This window comes from Saccopteryx leptura, chromosome 6, assembly GCF_036850995.1.
Source record: "Saccopteryx leptura isolate mSacLep1 chromosome 6, mSacLep1_pri_phased_curated, whole genome shotgun sequence".
Classification (NCBI taxonomy): domain Eukaryota; kingdom Metazoa; phylum Chordata; class Mammalia; order Chiroptera; family Emballonuridae; genus Saccopteryx; species Saccopteryx leptura.
The window spans coordinates 51965108-51987486 of NC_089508.1; the positions used below are offsets into that span (position 1 = coordinate 51965108).

At 49.6% G+C, this 22379-nt stretch overlaps 1 protein-coding gene across 2 annotated transcripts in view; it reads right to left on the reverse strand.

Moving 5' to 3' along the window:
• SMAD3 (SMAD family member 3) overlaps positions 1-22379 on the reverse strand; it is a 128828-nt gene that overhangs the window by 83794 nt on the left and 22655 nt on the right. The window contains exon 1 of one of the 2 annotated variants that reach the window (XM_066388125.1): positions 13228-13247. The exons of the other annotated variant lie outside the window; for it this stretch is intronic. The gene's annotated coding sequence lies outside the window, so the exon portion shown is untranslated. Of the gene's footprint in view, positions 1-13227; positions 13248-22379 lie in introns of those variants that run through there. 2 annotated transcript variants of the gene reach the window in all.

Consider the following 22379-nt stretch of genomic DNA (forward strand, 5'->3'; position numbering starts at 1 on the left):
AGAGACAGAGAGGAAGGAGGGGGAGTGGGGGGGTGGAGAAGCAAATGGGCGCTTCTCCTATGTGCCCTGGCCAGGAATCGAACCCAGGTCCCCCGCACGCCAGGCCGACACTCTACCGCTGAGCCAACCGGCCAGGGCCTTTTTTTTTTTTTTTTTTTTTTTTTTTAATTTATTTTATTTTTATTTTTTATTTATTCATTTTAGAGAGGAGAGGGAGAGACAGAGAGAGAGAGAGAGGGAGAGAGAGGAGAGAAGCTGGAAGCATCAACTCCCATATGTGCCTTGACCAGGCAAGCCCAGGGTTTCAAACCGGCGACCTCAGCATTTCCAGGTCGACGCTTTATCCACTGCGCCACCACAGGTCAGGCAACCTCAGGGTTTTTCAAACCTGGTTCTTCTGCATCCCAGTTTAATGCTCTATCCACTGTGCCACGGTCTGGTCAGGTTGATCTTCATAATTTTATCTTAATCTCCAAATCAGTAAAATTTCCACATTTCCACTTTTTCCCAAATGAAAATGAGGCACAACTGCCTATTTCAATATATTAAGTCATAAACCCCCAAATCAAAAGTTCACATGAGAACCAGTGCAGTCCAGAGAACAAAGCTCGCACAAAGCAAGACCACCCTGTGGGCCAGGTAAGTGACACGCACCGAGTGACGTGGGTGCCAGCACTCTGCCAGCCTCTGAGCCCTTCCTTCAACGGGCTCACTGTCTGGAACTGAAAAGACAGAAACAGGTGATTTCAGATCATCATAGTGTGTGCTCAGCAGCTGTGGGGCACAGGAAAGGACACCTAGCAGTGGCTGGGAGGAGGGGCGTCCAAAGGCTGCTTCCTGGAGACCCAGATGAAATTACATTTTAGAGGAAGATGGTTGAATAGGCTTGGGACATTCTGGGCTGGATAGGAGGCCAAAGCAAAGAGTCAAGAAATGGCCTGAAGCAGCATGAGGAAAGCACCAGAAATCAAGTGTCCTTAGAACAAAGATGTTGACCTCGTTGGGCAAAGAGTGATCATTGTGAATTCCCCTTCCACAGACCCCTCTCTAGGATGGTAGCTGTACTAGAAATTATTCACTTCACAGGTGACGGTAGTGTCTGTGCAAATCCCTGCCTATTGGCAGCAAATATGCAACCTCAGGATGATGGCGAGCTCCTTACCAGAGCTAATGAGGGGGAGGGAGAGAGGGAGGGGGGCGGGGTGGGGGAGAAGGGAAGGAGGGGGAAGAGATGGGAGACATTCAACAGGTACAAGCCAGGTTATCCTCGAGGTGCGGATAAGATTCTAAACAGGAGCTGACAGAGCAAGATTTGTCCTTTAGTAAAATTACCCTGGGCACCTGAGCTGGGAGGGGAGGCCCAGGGCAAGAGCCCAGAAGGCTCGTCATCCAGGTGCGGAGAGTGACTTTCCACACCAAAGGTCACAGTGACAAAGTCTCACACTCCAGAGCACCCTCCCTTCCAAAACCTAAACTAAGCTCAGATCACCCACTCATTTTAAACAGCAGTGGCCACGCTCTAGGCACCCAACACTAAAACAAGTCAGAAAAGAGGGTTTTCTTAGAACCAGTGGCTCCTCCTCTCTTCCTGCTTTCCCAGGCCACCTTTACCCGGTGGGGAGAAAAGCTGACTGTCAGTGGGAGTGGAGGGAAGGCGGCCTTCTCATGCAACAACCCCAGCCAGACAGGCAGTGATTGGGCTGCACAAGCCAACATGAACTTGGCAGGGCTCAGAGGGGCAGGACAAGCTGGGAAGCCTCTCTCCTCTCAGGGCATATTTCTAGCCCTTCGCTGTTCACGGGCCTCAACCTGCAGATGACCACAGAATGCATCAGAGGAGAGGGAGAATGTGGTGATAAGATGCTCCCCTCCTCTGGCTCCTTGGAAAGCGAAGTGTTGATAAATTTCATCCTCGGCCAAAGGACACGTGCTTACGTGATTTGACTGGTGTGGTAGGTGGGGAAAGACTCAGATTTAGGGGCTCCAAAACACTACACACATCTCCCCAAATAAAGCAACCTCCCTCCCAGTCTTCTGGCACCATCACTGTCACGGTGCCTGAAATTCCCAGCCTTGGTCATCCCTCTGGTATCCAAGGTCCAAAGACTGACTAACTTTACCAAAAGCTTTAGTTAAAGCGTGAGTCATTAAAATCTACTTCTAAATTCACGTAGTAAACATTTATTGAGGGCCTGCTGGTGCCAGGTACTGTGCTAAGTTTCAGGACGGGGGAGGGGGAGGGGGGAAAGGACGGAGATGACTAAGGCTTGGGGGCCTGAAGCTACAGAAGCAGGGACAGCTGAACTGCGCAGACAGGGCCTTGTATAGCTGGCTAAGGAGACCAGACTCCACTTGGACTCCCTGGGAAGTTACTGAGGAGTTTTAAACCCCAGGGGGAATGATATGTTTTAATACCATCATTTTGCATCCCCTGGGGTAATAAACACTCTGTCATTAGCACTATTAACACCTAAGTGTGAATTAGGTAATCAGATGACATGTCACCTTGCAAAAGACTGAGATGTGGGATTGATAAATTTTGATGCCAGAGGAGTGAAGCCAGGTACTCAGCCTCAGTGGCCACTCTGGGGACTGGAGAGTAACGGGTAGAGCCCGAGGGGACTAGGGAGCCAGGGCAATGGCAGCAAGCAAACCTTCCCCCACACGATTCATGCCTGCACTCACTCACTGAGCTTCTCAGTCCTGAGCCCGGGCATAATGGAGGCAAGAGATGGGGAGGGGAAGACAGACAGTAAACAAATAAGCACACAGCTTTATAACTACAAGCAGGGGTCAGGTCTCTGAAGGAAAAGAATGGGGTGCCACGCGAGAGTGTATCAGGGGATATAATTAAAATGGAGGGGGAACAGGGAGGGCTCTCTTAGCAGATGACAGTGAAGCTGAGCTCTAACTCAAACCAGTCAGCTAAAAAATGGTGGCAAGGGCATTCTGGGCAGAAGGCACAGCATGTGCAAAGGCCCTGAGGAATAAATACAGGAAAGCCAAGGTGGGGATGGGAGCCCAGTTGGGAGTAGAGGCTGGACAGGCAGGCTAGGGCCAGACCCCACAGCCTCTGAGGGATTTGGACCCTTACCCTCAAGGCAACAGGAAGCCCGTGAATGACTTTCAACAGATGTGCCACATGACAGAATGCACCTTTTTAGAGACCAGCCTGGGCTGCCGGTGAGAATGAGCCTAGTGGAGAGGCAGACGCTGGCAGGGAGACACTGGGAGGAAGGCCAGGCCAGAGACCCTGGTTTGGGTGAGGCAGCACAGCGAGGCTGGGGGAACAGAGGGACACGGATATTCTGGAGGCAGAACTGATAGGCTTGGCCGTGGACTGGACAATGAAAAGGGGGAAGAAGGTGACAAGGATGACTTCCTGAAGTCTGGTTCAGGCAACAGAGGAGGGTGGTCCTTTCACGGACAAAGGGAAGATTGCTGGAGGCTGAGCAGATGGAGAAATGGGGGGTGCTGGGGGGGATAGAGCAAGGCTTAAGATCTGGGACAGGCTCGAGGCCCAGGGAGGTGGTCTACCAGAGACGTCAACGGGGACATCCACCATCCCTGTGCAGCTTGCAGCAGAGATGGGCCCCTGGTGGTTGAAAACCCTGTGGGCTCTCCACTCAGGGCATCGGGGTGAGAGCATTTCTTGGCACCTGAACCCAGGGAGGCACATTCCTGCCTTTCCCTCCTGTGCCCTATCAGGGAGGAAGGCTTTCCCTTTTCTGGAAGTGTCAAAAATGCAGCACAGGAAACTCCTTCATCTGCCAGGGTGACTAATATTTATCACTGGTATATACAGTAGCATTCTTCAAAGCCTGAAATTCTGCCCACAGTTACAGCCACAAGCCTCTCAGCGGCCCTGCCCAGGCTCAGCCAGGCCCCGGCATTCCACAGGGCTGAATAATACCACTCGTTTCCATAGGGGCCCTGCTTACCCTGCCCCCAGCAGCTTCCCAGTGTCCTGGACTCACTGCCTGCAGGTCAGGGGCCAGAGTTTCCACTGGAGCGTTGCAGGTGTACCACGACCTCACCCGACCCGCCCCTCTAGCCTGGGTTCCCAGTGCAGGACAGGAGCTGGGCCTCCCAACCTAGAGACAGTGGAGGATGGACACAGCAGGAATGTCACTGAGCACCAAGCCAACCTCTTTATTTTCTGAGGATCAGAGAAATCAAGCAGCTTGCCCGAGGTCAAACAGCAGAGCTGAGATAAAACTCTAGACCAGGGCTTGCTCCTTGCGGTCCTGGCCATAGGATCAAAGGCAGCCAGGCTCGGGTCAGGGAGACCGGGCTGCAGGCAGCTGCACACGCAGACCCCTGAGAGAAAACAGGAAGCAGATCAGAAACGTGGCCCCTGGGACACCTGCAGGATCAAGCTCTCAAAGAGGTTGCCATGTGGGAGGCCACACCGTCTGCCCTTCCCGGACAACTCTCAAATGGGACGCAGGTAGCAATACTAACAGCAGAGGCAGAACTGGACCTCAGGAGGCTAACAAATGGTTCCTGGGGATGGGGGTTCTTCTCAGAGGAGGCTTTTTAGCAAGATCCTAGCCCTTAACAGAAATGGTTTCATAGAGTCAACGAAGTTTATGAATTTATCTATGCCCGAAGGTTTCCATGAAGGGATGCCCACAGAGGAAGTACTTTCTTGTGTGACAATGACCATCAAGGAAATGAGATAACAAGGCAGCATAGAAGACAGAAATTGGTGTTATAAACTTTGCCATTTGTGCCAAGCCCTTTGCCAAGGTTATCTGCTGACAGCACCAGCCAGGATAGAGGAAAAGAGCAGGCAATCCACTGGACAGAAGGCACTGCCCACAATTAGTATGAATTTTTACCACTTAGTGTGTGACTAACATAATAAAGTCACTGCTGGAAACCGAGAGAAATAGGGTCTTCACTCTGCTTCAGTCATTCAGGTTCCTGAATTCAGGAATATTAAAGGTCGACCTCAAAATTCGGAAGGCAGGGGGACAGAGGACAGCTGCAAGGGCAATCCCCATCCTCTTCTCCAGACAGACACATGGGTTAGGGTTTCTTACCCCATCAAATCCGTCACTGCCCGTGACTATGTGTACAGTCGTATTCTGTGATGAGAACTGGGAAGGCTTTCATTCATTCTCTGAGCATGCTGAAATACCAAGCATTGTACTACACACAGGGGTTTCAAAAGTAGAAAAAATACCCAGGCCCTGCCCTGCCTGCCTGCCTGCCCTGGAAAAGCTTTCAGCCATCAAATGTTGGGGGAGGAGGGTAGAAATCCTGAAATCTGATCTTATCTATCTTCCTGCCTTTGAGCACTGCCAACCCACACCGGCAGCAGCAGGCACCTTTGAAAGCAGGAGCCTGTTATATACGCTTTCTCAGCTACTGGCCCCCTTCTTCCCTCCAGGTTTCCTGCCTCCTTCTGTACTGTCGCCCCTACCACCCTTAAATGTCAACACCTCTGGAAAGGGCCAAATAATTCTGCCTCTTTAAATAGTGCAAACAGTCACAGTGGGTGTTTATGAAGATCCAGCAATAAGCAAGGCACGGAAAGAGAACCAGGGTGACCACTCAAGGCGACATCAAACCTGGAGTGGCCAAGCCAGAAATACTAACCGTTGGAGGAAACCCTCCTAATTGTTTCAGTTGAGTTTCAGTCACACAGGAGTGGAGGGACCATGCCTGCCACCCCCTCCACACACACTTCGTGACCAGTGTCGGAGCTGGAAAGAAAAACTGAACTGAAGACACAGGCCCAGGGAGGATGAGTAGCACTCAGTGGTCCAGGATGCTGAGTCAGTGACACAGACCAGTTCTCCACTATCCCCTGAGGCCCCTGACTGGACCCAATGTGAATGGCAGGTCACAGTTATTGGTAGCCTGGCCACAAGGCCATTACTGACTCATGCTTGTCAGGCTTTGCAGCTTTCTAAAACTCTCTCCCATCCCTCACTCTCCCCTGGTTTTCGTGGTAGCCCTCGATATGGGCAGGGTGATCTTACTACCCACTTTGTATGCTATAAAGTGAGTCCCAAGGGAGCTGTGTGACTTGTCTGAAGCCACATGGTCCAGGGAGAAGTATCTAGGCCTTAGATGCTCCTATCTACTACTCTTTCTTTAGGGTGGTGAGAGAAGGGGAGAGGGGTTTAAAAAAAACAAGCCTAAGACACAATTCTCATGCAGGGGAAGCGGGCGATCACATTTGGGTGGATGAGTGATACACACACACTTTGCCTACCACGGAGAAGGGCCAGATTAATGTTTCATTCTGTACCCTGTGCCAGACCCAAAAAGTGATTCAGTAGGCCATTTAGAGAAAGGAGAGGTGGTCGCAGGTGGGCTGGGACAATCCAGAAAACCACGACAGAGGAGGTAGGACTCACCCTGGGTTTTCAAAACAGAACAGTGTAGAGGAACCCAGAAAAGTGTCCCAGGAAACATAAGGGTGAACCAAGGTGAGGCAGTGTGTGTGGATATACAGGTTGGGGGAGGAGCTATGATAAGCCTCATGTGGCAGGAGCAGGGAGCCCATACAGAAGGCAAAGTGGCTGGCTCTGGGGGACTTTAAATACCATGCTAAGGGGACAGCATGCACTGCCTAGAGGACTGTGGAGTGTCAGGCTCTTCCCACCCCATCTTACAGGCCACCAGGACCACCAAGAAGTTCAGAATTCCACCTGTTTCCCAGCATGCCCTGGGGCCTGGCTCCCATCACACCCAGCCCTCTCTCCACCACACACAGTCAGCCTGGGTTGGCCCTGAGCTAGCACCTGGGGCAGACACAAAATTCCTGCAGATGAGGAAAATTCTGAATGTTTGCAAATCCGTTCCTGTTCAACAGAATGTAGGTGTAAGGCATACTTTCAAAAGGGCCACATTTCACACGTTTTAAGTGGTTTTCACACATTTCTGAACAAGTGTATGTGACTGCTCTGTGTATGTGAGCATAACGTTTCAAAAGGGAAAAAAACAGTGGGTAACTCTGACTCATCCAACTCTCCTGGCTTCTTTTCCCTTTCTCAGCACACACACAGCCACAGCATTTCCCTCAGGACTTTGATCTGAAGAGCACAGTGGGCCTGGGAATCTGGAGGATTCATGGGGTCAATTGTCTCCCTCTCAATGTCTTCTCCTTCTAGGTGACCCGTAAAAATCACAATTAAACTGTGAACTCCTGGAGGGCAGGAATTGGGTCTCCCTCTCACCGCTGTAGAGAAGCAGGTGCCTCGCCGCCTGCTGCCTCCACGGCAGAGATAAACACCCATAAACACCCGTGCATTCTGAGTCCTGGCCCCGGGACGCCCAGCACCCTGGAAGAGACGGCGCAGGCGCATTCAGCCCCACAACTCTCAACACAAACCAGTTAATATTAGTTCTCCATGATTCTTTTCACTCCCCCTTCCCCTTACTTCTGTTTCATAAATCACCTCAGCTCGAGCCCAGACAGCTAACCAAGTGCTTTAACACCCAGCCTCTTACTCGGGTGCTCGCATCAACTCCAGGACAGAGGAGAAGCTGGGGTATCATTCACATTCCGAGATGAGGAAGCCACAGCTTAGAAACTTAAGGTCATGTCACTGATAAGGTCATGTGACTAAGAATACTCAGGTCTTGCCATTCCTTGTCCAGGGAGCTTACCAAGAGTGTAATGACTTACTTCCAAGATTCTGAAACCCGATGTCTTCTCCTAAGGAGTAAATATACATTTAATGCGATGACAGCTCAACCTCTTTAAATGTCATCATCGTTATCACTAAGTTGTCATCAACTAGGACAGTATGCTAGAGTTTGACTTGAGAGAGAAGGTGGGCCTATCTATGACAGGGGGGCGAGGGGGAGCCAGGGGACTTGCTAAAATTGAAACCGTTTCTGACACCCAAGCATTGAAACAGCTCATTGCCTCCCATACATAAATATTACTATAAGCTACAGTTTCATTTACCCTGTGCTGGGGCCAAGAGGGTTTGAAAGCATAGTGAGTGCAAACGAGGTACTGTCAAGTCTCTTATTTCCTGTAGTGTCCGACGTTCATAGAAAGAAAAGAAGAAGCAGTGTCATATGGGGAAGTTTCCCATCGAGCACCAAATGTGTCTGTTTACACAGAATTGGTTCTTTTTGCTAAATGCCGCAATTCCAGCACAACTAGAATCATGGTAGACATGTGCAGGGGACACAGCCCAGGTCTTCAGCTATTTCTACTGAGCTGCCCTAGGGCCTCCTGACAGTTGAACTAACCCAGAGCTGTCCTACCAGCTTGGTACAATTCCCCAGATACCCAAGGAAAGTATAAAACCCCAGGTGCAACAGAGCTGAGCCTCTGCAGCCCAGAATTTATCCAGTGATATAAAAGAGCTAAAAAAAAAACAAACAACAAAAAAAAAAACACTCCACTTTTCCACTGTGATTTTCCTAATGGAAAGCGAGAAGGCTAGAATCCAAATCCCAAGTCTGGTACTTTGCTCTGTGCCCTTGGGAAAGTCACTAGCCCTTTCTGGGCCTCTGGTTCCTCCTAAAGGTGCACCTTGGATAGGAAAACTCCAAGCTTACTTCAGCCTCGGTGCACACAAACTGTCCCCTTCCCTTTCTTTCCCGCTCCGCACAAGCACATCAGAAGCCAAGTCAGGGACAGGGACACCAGGAGAGGAACACACTTTAAAAATATTTATATTATGATAAAGTACATATAACATAAAAATTTACCATTTTAGCCACTTTAGTGTGTACAACTCAATGGCATTTAGTTCAAGCACAGTGTCATGCCGCCACCACATTTGTCTGGTCCCAGGACCTTTTTATCACTCCTCGAGGAAACTTGGTGCCCATTCATGAAGCAGTCACTCCCCATTTCTCCCATCTCAACCCCCGGCGACACTAACCTGCTTTCTGTCTCTCTGACTCCACCTATCCCAGCGGGTCCATGGGATCATACAGTATGTGGCCCTGTGAGTCTGGCTTCCTGTGCTCAGTATATTTTCAAGGTTCACTCATGTCGCAGCACGTACTTCATTTCTTGGCTGAAAAGGACTGCATTATATAGAGGACTATGCCTTAGAATTGGTAAGTCAATCATTCACAAACTTTAGCACTATTGATTGATAGTAATAATTAAATGTTTTAGGTAAGGTCCTGGGCACATGATGAGTGCTCACTTAGCAATAGCTTCATCATCACTAACAAAAATTCCTCATAGCACACCTCACTGGCGAATCACCCCTGGCTGGGGTGCCCCAGAGGCCCCACCGAGGTCCCAGCTTCTCTGACCACGTGACTCTGCACATGGACTCCAGCTCCCCAGTTAGTTCTCCAGCATGTTAGTTCTCCCTCTGGGCCCCTGAGCAGCAAACCATCCCCAAGCAGTAGCCGTCACAAGCAAGCAAAACAGTGGGCCCCCCACTTTAAGCAATCTTGCCACCTGAAATTTACCAAAGTAGGAAATTGTTGGGGAGATAGTATAATTCTTCATTTTTCAAAATGACTCACAACAGGATTCTTTGAAATAGTTTTCCTGGCACACTTAAAACATAATTCAATTTACACAATCACTGTTTCAGCAATATACCTCTCCGCATAAAACAGTATGTGGCTATTAGAGACGGCTCCAATCCTGAAGGACAGTAATGGTTACAGGCCAGTGGGAGCTGCTGCTTGCTCTCCTCTCTCTGTAATTAGCATACTCCACCTGGACACGGCAGTCCTTTGTCCACTCTCCAGCCCTGCACAGCCACCCTCCTGAGTGACTTACTCTTAGGGAATACCGAGGTCAAACCCACTTTCCCTCAGGTTGGTATAAGAGTCAAAACTGCCACAGGGATCTGAACTATCAGGACACACAGAGCTAACTCCCGGGACATAGACTCTGTCCACAATTTGGGGCTAAAGCTCAAATTTTTGAAGCATTTTACAAAACACTATCCCACCTTCATGGGTAGTGACGTGGTCCCTCACGAACCCAGATCACCCTTCCACTCCGCTTAAGCCCCCTACTGTCCCTTCGGGGTCTCCCAGCTGAGCAGCAGTGGGTCCCAGAGCTCCGCTGGGGAGGCATGGCCCCTGCCGCCCACTTCCACCTGCCTCCAGGGGTGGTGCAGGCCTCCACAACCAAAGCAATCCTCCCCAAGTGCTCTGTGGCCAGCTCTCTCCCAACTCCCAGAGCTTGTTTTCTTTAATTAGCTCACTGAGGCAGAGAAAAACGCAGCCCCACCCTCGAAATGAGCAGATCGGGGCCTCAAATGTACTCTGTGGTTTGCCTCTGTGCTGCCAAGCTGTTAGCCAGGGAGTAACAAGCTACCGAGGCTCAGGAGGCAGGGCTAGTAGGAAAGCCCTGCTGCTTTAAACTAGGCCTTTCTCTTCCCAACATCTGACATTTCTCAACCACAAGGCTGGGCTGCACTCCTTCCCGAGTCCCTGAGACCTGTGACTGTGGTTCCCGTTGGGGGACAACTCCAAATTCTGCTGGTTTTCTTTCTCGCTTTCCCTCTCCCTACCTATTCCCTTCTTTTCCAGCCTGCTCATGGGGGAGACTACACTCCATCCCAGTCCAATCCTAGCCTCACAGACGAAGCACTGAGGCCACGTGAAGTAACCGCGTCCTAGTCTCTCACGACAATAGCGAGCAAGATTTTTTTTTAATTTTATTTATTTATTTTTTACAGAGACAGAGAGTGAGTCAGAGAGAGGGATAGACAGGGACAGACAGACAGGAACAGAGAGAGATGAGAAGCATCAATCATTAGTTTTTCATTGCGCATTGCAACACCTTAGTTGTTCATTGATTGCTTTCTCATATGTGCCTTGACCGCGGGCCTTCAGCAGACCGAGTAACCCCTTGCTGGAGCCAGCGACCTTGGGTCCAAGCTGGTGAGCTTTTGCTCAAACCAGATGAGCCCGCGCTCAAGCTGGTGACCTTGGGGTCTCGAACCTGGGTCCTCTGCATCCCAGTCCGACGCTCTATCCACTGTGCCACCACCTGGTCAGGCGCGAGCAAGATTTAAATATTGAAGATTGACTGTAGATCTCTTCCTTGAATTTAAGTTCATGGAAGATTTCTACAATGTCATCTCAACAGGGCTGCATCCTGTAAGGCAGACAGACCCACTGTCACTCTATTTTATAGCTAATGAAAGTGAGGCTGGTGGGGAAGAGACTGTCAAAGGTTATATGACTGAGGGGGACAGCAGGTGAGAGCACAAGGACAAAGCTCTTCACACTCCAAGAACTACAATTTTTTCTCTCATTCCAGTAACTTCTAAAACATAATGTGAAGAGCTGCTTAGAAGTCTGAGGCAAAGGTTCCCTGGCATTCATATTCATAGAATCTCTAACAGGTAGTTTCTTCTCCTTCACCATCATGGCCATTCCTACCATTTATTCAATACTTGTACCAGGCACAATGTTAAACCTTCTCCATTCTCATTCAACACCTTGTGGGGTAGTAACCATTACCCCACTTTATAGATGGGGAAACCAAGGGTCCAACAACCTGCCCACAGCCCAATAACTAATTAAGAGGTAGAGAAGAAACTGGGCCCATTATTTCAGCCTCTAAGTAGCTCACACTCTTAATGACTATATTACAACCAAGAGACGGAGAATCATCATTTGAGGAAACTGATCCAGAAAGAAATGGCTTGTCCAAGGAGACCAAGTCAGAGCTGGGATTCAAACTGGGGCCTCTCTCAGTCCAGCGCTGGCTCAAACCTCTACCCTGGACTGCTCAAAAATTTTACCACTGGAAAACTGAGGCTCAGAGAACTGATATGACTCACTGCAATCTCTGGGTTTATTACCACCCCACTGAGGTCCTTTGCAATATTGTGATTTATAATAAAAAATACATATTTTGTTTTTGTTCACAGCTCCTGGTGCATAGTGCCTGAAATCCTTGCAATTTCCTATGTAAGAGCCATAGGAGCATTTTTGCACAAAGGGCCCCAAAATATCTCTGATAAGGGTATGTTTGTAGCTTCTGAAATTCCCTAACTGTGACCTACCAACAGACTCACCATCATCAGAACATCCTGGAATCTCCAGAACAAATATCGATGCTCGCTTGCACATGTGTTGTAACTTGGCTCTGCAACCCAGAAGCGTGAAAAAACCAGGCACTGAGCATGTGCAAGACCAGCATAAGCCCTCCAGCCCCAGGGGGCCTGCCCGAGTTGTCTACACAATGTGTGGGGCCCAGGGCAAGATGGAAACATGGAGCCCTTTCAGCAAAAAGCAAGAAAATGGTATGAAGATGCAAAACTTTTCCCCTTTCTTCCACAGTCACTTGACTTATTATGGTGTTTTTTATTTACTACATATGTATTTAATACCATTCTAAGAAAAATTAAAAAATTTAAATTAGCACGAATTTTACCATTCATATTTATATTGTACAATGCCAGTTTTAAATGAAAACATAACAGCATTTAACTAGGCTTGACCAGTGGTGGCACAGTGAATCGAGTGTTGACCCAAAACACTGAAGTTGCCTGCTTGAGTGCAGGGTCATCTACACCAGTGCTTTTCAACAATTAGTCCATGGGCCAGTGCTGGTCTGCTAATAAATTTCATGCCTGTCAGTGAAAGAGTTAACTATCCTGATGTTGTATGCAGATAAGAGAATCTATAATCATTGGAAATACTGTTCTACCTGATCTCAAGGTTGCTGGTTTGAGCAAGGGGTCACTGACTCAAATTTAGCCCAAGGTCGGCCTGACCTGTGGTGGCGCAGTGGATAAAGCATCGACCTGGAAATGCTGAGGTCGCTGGTTCGAAACCCTGGGCTTGCCTGGCCAAGGCACATATGGGAGTTGATGCTTCCAGCTCCTCCCCTCTTCTCTCTCTCCTCTCTCTCTCTCTCCCCCTCTCTCTCTCCTTTCTAAAATGAATAAATAAAAAAAATTTATTAAAAAAATTTAGCCCAAGGTCACTGGTCTAATGCCCAGTGAAGACACACATGAAAAGTGATCAATGCACAACTAAAATGAAGCAATGAGTTGATGCTTCTCACTCTCTCCATGCCTATATCTCTTTCAAAAAAAAAAAAAAAAAAAAGGCATTAACTAGTATGTGAAACCATCAAAATCACACTTTTTTTTTTCTTTTTCAAAATCAGACATTAGTCTTCTGTAGCCTGACACACATATACATTATGTGTGAGTGGACAGCACAAAGCAACGCTGTACAAATCTAACTCAACTGTTTTTACTTCATTTCTTGACACGTGCACAATTTACCAACACACTCTACCTCCTGCTCACGGATGAGTAGCAAAGAGCTGGAAGGAAAAGGCACCATGGGCTGTGTGATCTTTCCTTTTCCACGCATGTCATCGTTTTCCGTGTGACTGGTTGGCCAATACGGGGAAGTAACACTAGTGAGAAAGCAGATGATAGGGTGCCTTGGTCACTGATGTTTCTTAGAATGACGTCGCCTTCTTTGTGCAGCCAAAACAAGTTCTGGTTCAAATGGAAAGTGTCGGGGCTGAAAGGAACAATGTACGTAGCTCTTTGACTCCTGCACATGCTCCATTGTCTCTTCAGCTTCACTTATAAAACACCAGCCCAGAGAAAACTAAGAATTTCAAAAGGCTGACCACAGATGTTAAAACAAGCACAGGACTCCCCTGAGCGTGGGGCTGTGTGACTGCACGCATTGAACATCCCTGAAACTGGCCTTGATGCCGGCCACACCCATGTCAAGGACAGGCTCGGGACACTCCCACTGCCATCCTCTCCTTTGCTGGCTGGCTGGTCTAAAGCCAAATTAGCTCAAGTCCTCACACTCAAAGGCCGTGGGTCTGTCTGAGATAAGTTGGCTAAAGGCTCCAAAACTGAAACATGAAAAAGATCTACATTGAAATGCTTATCCATCTCAGCACTAGAGGGGCTGGAAAACAGCACTGGCATGTTTTTTTTTTTTTTCTTTTTTTTTTTCATTTTTCTGAAGCTGGAAACAGGGAGAGACAGTCAGACAGACTCCCGCATGCGCCCGACCGGGATCCACCCGGCACGCCCACCATGGGGCGGCGCTCTGCCCACCAGGGGGCGATGCTCTGCCCATCCTGGGCGTCGCCATATTGCGACCAGAGCCACTCTAGCGCCTGGGGCAGAGGCCAAGGAGCCATCCCCAGCGCCCGGGCCATCTTTGCTCCAATGGAGCCTTGGCTGCGGGAGGGGAAGAGAGAGACAGAGAGGAAAGCGCGGCGGAGGGGTGGAGAATCAAATGGGTGCTTCTCCTATGTGCCCTGGCCGGGAATCGAACACGGGTCCTCCGCACGCTAGACCGACGCTCTACCACTGAGCCAACCGGCCAGGGCCAGCACTGGCATGTTTTAACCTTTCTGAGGCTGCCATACCGTGTGACAGTTCCTTTGTCAACACAGTAAAGCAGGCTGGGTGAGCAACCAGCCATCTTTTGATCCGCTTAACACTAAGGGAATGGAAGAAGGGACCAACCATCGCAGGCTCTTAGCAAAGTGACAAATATTTGAGCTGAGCTTTGTACACGCACTAACCCAATCTTACAACAATCCCGAGACAGCTACTGTTATTCCCATTTTACCGCTGGAAAACTGAGGCTCAGAGAAGTGATATGACTTACTGACACGTCTGGGTTTATTACCACCCCACTGAGGTCCTTTGTAATATTGTGATTTATAATAAAAAAATACATATTTTGTTTCTGTCCACAGTTCCTGGTACATAGCACCTGAAATCCTTGCAATTTCCCATATAAGATCCATAGGAGCATTTTTGTTATAATATTTTGTTTTGTTCCCACTTCCTGACTTCTCTCCAGGGCAATAAAGGTGAATGGGCATCTTTGTTACTCTTAACAAGCCCCCTTCAACCAAATCTGAGTTTATGTTAATGAGACTTTTGCTAAATCCCTAGAGATAGGGGGACTGGTTGCCAGGGAAACCAACTATTGATTAGGAGGTTGGAAATTTCATCCTCAGGGCCCACCACCACTTCCACCACATCAGGAAGGGGAGACGGGCTGGACATTTACTCAATCACCAATGGCCAATGATTTAATCAACTGTGCCTAAGTAATGAATCCTCCGTAAAAAAACCCAAAAGGACAGGGTTCAAAGAGCTTCTGGGTCAACGAACATGTGGAGATGTGGGAGAGCTATGTGTCCAGGGAAGCTCTAAGCACCTTCCCACACACCTTACCCTATGCATCTCTTCCATCCGGCTGTTCCCGAGGTATAGCTTGTTATAGTAAACCAGTCTAGTATTTCCCCAAGTTTTGTGAGCCGCTAGGGCAAATGAATTGAACCCTAAGAGCAGGTGGTGGGAACCTCCAATCAATAGCTGGTGTAGGTCAAAAGCACAGGTGACATTTTGGACTTGCAACGGCCATCTGAAGTGGAGTAGGGGAAGTCTTTGCGACTGAGCCCTTACCCGTGGGATCTGATACTATCTTCAGGCACACAGATACAGGTGAGTTGAATTATAGGACAACCAGGGCGTGTCCAGATCATCTGAGAATTGTTCCATGTGGGGAAATCCCAAACATACACAATTGGTGACCAGAAGAATCAGAAGTATTCTGGGAGTACTGAGAGTAGATGAGACCCATGAAGTCTTTTTAAACACCCCTCAGGCAGCCCTGCCCTGTGCCCAGAGGCTGAAGAGTGGGGATCTGGGTTAAAATTTCAGTGAATGAAGTCCAGGACAGGAAAGAAAAGAAGAGAATGACTCTGACTGCAAAAGTTTAGGTAGATCAAGGCAGTTGCAACCTGCTAGCATCTAAACAAAGAGCTCATACAAAGGCTTCTTTAGCACTCACTACATGGACATAGCCATATCCTCACCTAGGTTAGTGCAATTCCTTGTATTTGTCTAAATGCCTGCCAAGCAGATCTCAGGTAATTAAGAGCCTCCGATCGTCCCTGGCTACATTAGAAATAATGTGTATTTGTTGAGTGAAAAGCCCAGGTCCTGCCTCCAGCACAGTTATTAACAGTCATGCGGACCTGCCCCAGCAGGCCCCGAGTTCCATGTCATCATACCGTGCCCTGCCCTGCCCTGCCATAGCCTTCTCCTCAGGGTAGCAATTTTGAGCAGAGCTTGAACAGTAAGAGTGTTTTGTGCTGAGTCTACCCTAGAAGGTGGCCAGGTAAACACCTTCAGCCCTACCTGAGAAGTGCTGAGGTAGGATGATGACCCCCACAGACCCCTACATGCAGGGTGAATGCGGGCAGCTGGTGTTCTTGTCGCAGAGGCATCACCTCTCATCCTGGTGTCCCTTCTAGTTGCAACCCAAACAGCAGAATAACATTAACTGTCTGGAAGACGACATGTCTTCTGACCTGCCCAAGGCTCAGGCTACCTTTGCCGGACTCAGCACCCCGCAGACCATCTCATGCAGTCCTATGTCCCATGCCCGAGCCCTTCCCACAGGGTGGGTGAGAAAGTATTTGGAAAACTGCAAAGTGCTGGCTGGCCATGCCTAGGTCTGGGAGGCACCTTGGTGTCATGAAGAGCCCTAGACCAGAAAACAATGCAATCTGGGCTCAAATTCCTTGCCTGTGTAAACTCAGGTAAACCATTTGAGTTCTATCAGCCACTAAATGGGGAAGGCACCAAAGTCTGCAGTGGCCTGGTGGCTGGTCCTCCCATTGGTCCAAGAGGTTTCTCTCAGGTGCTGCCAGAGGCAGGAAGATGGGAATGACTGGACTCTTTGTTTCTTTCAGGTGAGCAGCTGCCCAACCAGTTCCAACGGGGTCCTCTATCCCACCCACAGACTTGTGACCCTAACAGGTCGCCAACGTCTGCGGAAGCCTTTACCCAGTTCCTCTTTCCCTGCTTAGCAGCAGCCAATCTGTGAATGGCTCCGAGGCACACTGGGCCTCTGTCCGTCCCCGCAGGATTGAGTTTGCTCACATCCTTCCTCTTAAGCTAGCTGAGCCTTGGTTACTTCTTGCAAGATTCTTTGCTTGATAGGGTAGCTGGGAGGATAAAAAGAGAATGATGTGTTGAAGCCCCCGGGCCTGGTACCCTCTCCAGGTCACTGTCAGGATGATGAGCACCAGATGCCTACGCTCGCTGACAAGCACGAATTAAGCACCTCCCGGATTGGGAGCAGAATGAGGGGGTTACAGAGGTGGCTAGTCAGGCAACGGTCCCTGGCACAGGTGTGGATCCTAAAGACTTTATATTCACGGGGCTCATTCACTAAGGCATTCAAGACAGACATCATATCTGTCAATCCACCTGATCTGCACCATGGTCAGCAAGGGGGGCAAAAAGGTAGAGGTTTTACAGATAAGGAAAGACAGAAAAGCTGAATGATAAGCCCATGAATACACAGCCAGCGTGGGAAGCCAGGGGTCCTGAGACCAGGGTTCTTCCCACTCCTCCAAGTGGCCAGACAAGAAAGAGTAATAAGATAGGTCAGGTGAGAACACTAACAGAAACAGAGTGGGGAGGGGAAGCTTGACTGCTGATATCAAACTCTCAGTCCAAGACTCCTATTGACTCATAGCCCACTTGTCAGCCTCCTAAGCACTCCTCACTGACTTTCAGACCCTTATCTCAGGTGCTGGCACCAGGGCCAGTTCTGCCTGACCCGGAAGCAGGCTGTTATTGCCACATTTCCTTCCCCAGAGCTCCAGGAGAAGGCTCACATATAGGAAACCTCATGCCCTTTGTTTCATTTAGTCCTCGTACCACTACCACGCTTTGATATTTTTAGCTGTTTAATAAAAGAAAGAACCACCCCAGGGAGGTTACAGGCAGGGTGAGGCCTGGCCCTACAGGTGGACAGCCCCGAAGTCTGTGTCTTTTGCACCACACCACGTGGCTTCAAATAAAGGCCCTGCTCAGCAGCGCCCCAGCATCCCAGCCCCACCTTCCAGAGGGCGCAGCACCACCTGTGACGGCGGTCCTCAGACTTGAATGCACATCATCATTCCCAGAGGGCTTTGAAAACTGACTGCCAGGCTGCACCCCAGAGTTTCTGATTCAGGATGTCCGAGTGGGGCCTGAGACTCTGCATTCCTAACAAGTTCCTGGGGCTGCCATCACTGCTGGTTCACCATCCTGTTAAGCACTCGTTCCACAGCTGGGGAATGGTTAGGTTAACTACGGCACATAACATATAGTTAGGTTAACTTGAGAGAACACGGATAATTCTGAAGACCAAGTAGAAACATGGGGAAATGCTCACGAAAATATCAAATCAGAAGGGTAGGCTGGGCCCTGGCCAGTTGGCTCAGCGGTAGAGCGTCGGCCTGGCGTGCGGGGGACTCGGGTTCGATTCCCGGCCAGGGCACATAGGAGAAGCGCCCATTTGCTTCTCCACCCCCCCCCTCCTTCCTCTCTGTCTCTCTCTTCCCCTCCCGCAGCCAAGGCTCCATTGGAGCAAAGATGGCCCGGGCGCTGGGGATGGCTCTGTGGCCTCTGCCCCAGGCGCTAGAGTGGCTCTGGTCACGGCAGAGCGACGCCCCAGAGGGGCAGAGCATCGCCCCCTGGTGGGCAGAGCTTCGCCCCTGGTGGGCGTGCCGGGTGGATCCCGGTCGGGCGCATGCGGGAGTCTGTCTGACTGTCTCTCCCCGTTTCCAGCTTCAGAAAAATACAAAAAAAAAAAAAAAAAAAAGAAGGGTAGGCTGGTGCCCCATGTGGGCGCAGGTTTGTCTTGCCTTCCAGCCCGTTCCACGTCCTCCTGCATCCTACCCTGTATTCCCCAGGGCTGACCCCTGACTTTCCAGGCCCCGTGTCAGGGACGTCTGGCAGGGTATGGACAGCAGCAGGAACCTGTGGGAGAAGGGAGGGTGGCAGGAAGGGAGAAGCCAGGGCGTTTCTCCCCTCGCCACCTTTCTGTCTTGCGTGGGCATTTTAGAAGCAGCTGCATCCACCAGGGACCTGACCCTGGGCTTTGGGAATACCACCTCTTCCCTCTGCCCCTCCTGCCTAAAGGGGGCAGTGGCTTCCTGCCACTGAGTATAGGTCATCTCACCTTCCCATGTTTGGTTTCTCAGCTCCTCTATCACCTGGGTAGCCAAGGCCCCTATTAAATTCCCTCTGGATGGGTACAAAATATAATATAATCAACAGTTCAAATGCTGTAGAAATAAATGCTCACCTGAAACCTATGCACTCTTATTGATCAATAAATTGATCACCCCATTAAATTTAATTTTCTAAATAAAATATATATTAAAAAAATTCCCTCTGAAGTAAATACCTGATGAAGTTCCTGATTTCCTGGTTAGACTGACTAATACACTCTGATCACAGCCACATAAAAACACATATGCAGGCCCTGGCCGGTTGGCTCAGCGGTAGAGCGTCGGCCTGGCGTGTGGGGGACCCGGGTTCGATTCCCGGCCAGGGCACATAGGAGAAGCGCCCATTTGCTTCTCCACCCCCCCCCTTCCTCTCTGTCTCTCTCTTCCCCTCCTGCAGCCGGGGCTCCTGGAGCAAAGATGGCCCGGGCGCTGGGGATGGCTCCTTGGCCTCTGCCCCAGGCGCTAGAGTGGCTCTGGTCACGGCAGAGCGACGCCCCGGAGGGGCAGAGCATCGCCCCCTGGTGGACAGAGCGTCGCCCCTGGTGGGCGTGCCGGGTGGATCCCGGTCGGGAGCATGCGGGAGTCTGTCTGTCTCTCCCCGTTTCCAGCTTCAGAAAAAAATACAAAAAAAAAAAAACACAAAAAACCACATATGCAAATGGACAATTCTAGAAAATAATAATGGAAAATTTAAAAGAGGTAAAAATATGAGGGTTTTTTTGCCTGACCAGGTGATGGTGCAGTGGACAGAGCATCAACATGGGATGCAGAGGACTCAAGTTCGAAACCCAAGGTTGCTGGATTGAGCGCAGGCTCACCAGTTTGAGTGCAAGGGTGCTGGCTTGAGCATGGGATCACAGACATGACCCCATGGTCACTGGCTTGAAGCCCAAGGTCACTGGCTTGAGCAAGGGGTCACTCGCTCCGCTGTAGCTCCCCGGTCAAGGCTGAGATGTTCCACTGAAGGGTTTGGAGAGCAGACATTTCTCTTAAAAATGCCCTCAATGCTTCTCTTCACTGCGTTCCCCAGATTGCTTGAGAAAGCAGTCAATGAACAACTAAGGTGCCACAATGAAGAACTGATGCTTCTCATCTCTCTCCCTTTCTGTCTGTCTGTCCCTATCCGTCCCTCTCTCTGTCTCTCTCAAAATATAAAAATAAAAAAATGAAGGGTTTTCAAAAAAAAATAGAAGAGTGTCAGTCATTTATTATTAATTAGTACCAGGTATGTGACTTAAAAGAAAACAAGGTGAGCCTTTATGAGGAAAAGCTTGGGGAGCCATGAGTCCATAACACATCTAAGGAAACTGTACTTTCATTTCTGAAAACCCCTTACTTTGGAGAAGCCATGGCCATAGCCCCAGCGATCCCAGCAGTTCCTCTCAAAGTACTGGTGGTTATCTGAGGGGTGAGTGACTCACTTGTTGAAGAGGTCACATCGTGTATCACTGCAACACGGGGCAGGTCCCTGGAATAACCCAACCTGCAGCCTCTGTCACCGTGGAGCCAGCTCCCATCTCAACTTAGTCTCAGGCCTGGAACCCATCCGGGAAATACCCTCGGAGAAGACGGGGTCCCCCCACACTGCTAGAGGGGCAGGAATAATAATTGAGAATATTTTTTAAAAGCAACAAAAAACAAAAAAACTAAGAGGATTCTATTCAGGCACCTCCGCCAAGCATCATGGCAGCAATGTGTGTATGTCTGGGTGCTGGGGGGGAAGGAGCTCTCTTATTTTGGGGGGTTTTCTGTCCCAAGAGGCACAATTAAAATAAAAAGAAACAGACTCCATGAAGCCAGATGGTAACAATACAAGAAATTAAGCTGGATTCCTGCACTGGAACTCGAACAAGTCTCCTGCACTGAACTCAACACTGAACACTGTGGCAGATAATCAAACGCTCAAGTGGGGAAGGAGGGGCTTGGCCTCAGACCAAACACAGTTTGGTGGTCTGTTTATAATATTCTAGCCTGACAACACTGCATGAAATAGACCAAGAGGCTTACCGCTGTAACGGGTACTTTCAACCCCAAGCCAGAGATGATATAAAGCCCCAGGGAAATGGGGGTGGGGAACGCAGTGAAGAGAAGCATTGAGGGCTTTTTTAAGAGAAATATCTACTCTCCAAACCCTTGAGCAGAACATCTCAGTGTGTGAACCATGTATACCATCAAGCATGTCTGGAAAATCAGGATTCAACTTACCATGCTTCGTATCACACAAGCACAAAAATTTACCACCCCGCCCCATCCTGCCGACCATCCTTTCCTCCCCAAACAGTTCATATCACAGGCATCACACTTTCATCCCTGTGCGCTAGCTGACTTTACCTCATAAGACAACTGACTACATGGGGAAATGGCTGTGGGCCAGAGTGTGAACTAACAAGAGAAACTACCCCAGATTCATGCAAAACACAAACCAACCAACCAGCCCAGCATGAGATCAAGAGATTTGGCCTTGATACTAATTCACTATGATCTCAGACAAGTCACTATACTCCTCAGGGCCTCAGTTTCCCCACCTGTTAAGGGGGTTGGACTAGATGACCTATCGAGTCACTTCTGATTAGAAGAGTAACAATGTATGACCCATATTGTGGCAGAGACCCCAAGCTTCTGAAGGACATATTTACCATTCCCAAGGTGAGGTTCAAGTATGGAAGTGATTGTCCTACAGCTACTACGTAGCAGAGCTGGAATTTCCAACAACTCTGTCAGAGACTAGACTCCTTGATCTTCTCCCTGCACCAGGAGGGGCTCTGTGACTCGAAGCACTGCATTCCTGGGCACGCCTTTCAATGTCCACTGCTCAGTGCTGTGAAAGAGGAGGGCCCCAGCCTGAGCAGGGTCAACTCTGCCTCCCGCCACTTCCATGCAGCCTGCCAGTGTTTCCTCAGAGTGCCTCTCCACTTGACCTGGGTGTGCCCCCTCCTCACACACGGGTCCAGGCTTCGACGTAGGTAGGGCATGCCCAAGCAGGCCCTCTAGGAGGGGGTCATATTCAGGAACCAGGACCCTGCATCGCATCAGGGGCAGGAAGAACAAAACGCCACGCCCCCTGATGGCCAGTTACACCACCGATGGGCTCCACTGGACTGGGGCTTCCAGAGGCACACATCCAGCCAGTGCCGCCCCTCACGGCCGGGCTGCTCACTAGCTGGGAGCCCTGGGCATCTCCAGGGCTCCATTTGCTCACCTACTTCCAGGAATTGCCACAGACATGAAATTAAATCACAAACAAGAAAGTGCTCTGCACACTGTAAAATACTGTACGTGGGCAAGGCCACGGTGATGGTGTTTCCACTTTCAGGTTAACAGCCATTGAAAAAGAGCCCATTACCGTCAGAGGGACATATTGACAATACCTGTGAGCACA